This window comes from Mandrillus leucophaeus, unplaced genomic scaffold (assembly GCF_000951045.1).
Source record: "Mandrillus leucophaeus isolate KB7577 unplaced genomic scaffold, Mleu.le_1.0 Scaffold683, whole genome shotgun sequence".
NCBI classification, from domain to species: domain Eukaryota; kingdom Metazoa; phylum Chordata; class Mammalia; order Primates; family Cercopithecidae; genus Mandrillus; species Mandrillus leucophaeus.
The window spans coordinates 1050941-1052280 of NW_012107397.1; positions in this window are offsets into that span (position 1 = coordinate 1050941).

Here is a 1340-nt window from a genome sequence, read left to right on the forward strand (position 1 = left end):
CTTCACTTATACTTTTTTAAAGACATAACAAATGATCCGGGGAAAAGGCCTACACCCTGAGGGAAAACAACTATGAGGTTACATTCAATTGGAATTGGTGAGATGAAGAATTATTCACAATTTTATACTTAACAGTTCCAAACTAGTTAGTAAATTAAGACAGTAATACCAGACACCATCATCTCACATTGAAACTTGGGATGTCTGGTCATTCGATGTTTAAGGAATGGTGTATAGATAAGACTGGAAATTTTATAAATTTATCATGGAATACTGCCATCTCTTAATTTTGCTTGAGATATAAAGTATTGAAACTAAAAAAGAAAAATAAACAATGTTTCACAATCATAATATATACTCATGCTGCCAATTAATGCAAGCGTTGGGTCTTACAGATCCAAATGCGGCAGAAAGTACAAGTACCACTGAATCTTCCTGTGTCACAGAACAGCAACAAGGGCAACACATTAAATATTAAAATAAAATAAATTATACAATTTAACAGTATGTATTTTTCACATCAGAAAATCTTCTGGCTACATTTTCTAGTGTTACTTTAGGGTGCATACTTAGTTTTTCTTCTTTATCAGAGGAAGTTCTAATTTGAACTCAATTACACACCCTTAATTCTCATTGTCCTTATTGTAAACAGAAAAACTCTAGAAGTGACACTAAAAAATGTTTCACATGATAGCTTTTAGTTTACTGATCTATTTATTGTGCTTGCCTATCCTGTGTCTCCATGTCAATTATCAGAATTAACTTAGAGTTATCTTGTCTAAGTTTTCAGGAGGATATCAAGGTCATCACTGGGAAAGAACTCAGCCCACTGGTACACAAGAAGTTACCAGAGTACCTAAACACAATTGTTCTGGTTGACTGTTCCCCTGAGTAGTCTGCAACATTTTCTCTTATATTCCACAGAAGGTCCTTGTGAATTCCTACCTCCCAGCAGGTTAGAAAACCTTCACCCTCACTGTCATCTTAATCAAATGCAATCTGTTCTTCAAGTCTAGATTAGTCCTGTCTCTTCTACGAAACCTTGTCTCCCCACCACACCACAGTGTATGGTCTCACCCTTAGGGAACTCTTACCACCTAATGGCTACACCACTTATTTGGCACTTATGTAGCAATAACATTTCATGACACAAATTTAGGAGTTCTGAGATTGCAGTAGTCCTACAGATCATTCTGTTGACCCTTGACTTACAATATTCATTAACCTTAGCTAGATATTAAGTACACTGAGCAAGTATCACCAATTATTATGAAAAAACACAGTGTATTAAAATATTTTACTGTATTGAAACAAATTTTAAAATATAGGTTGATCTGAAG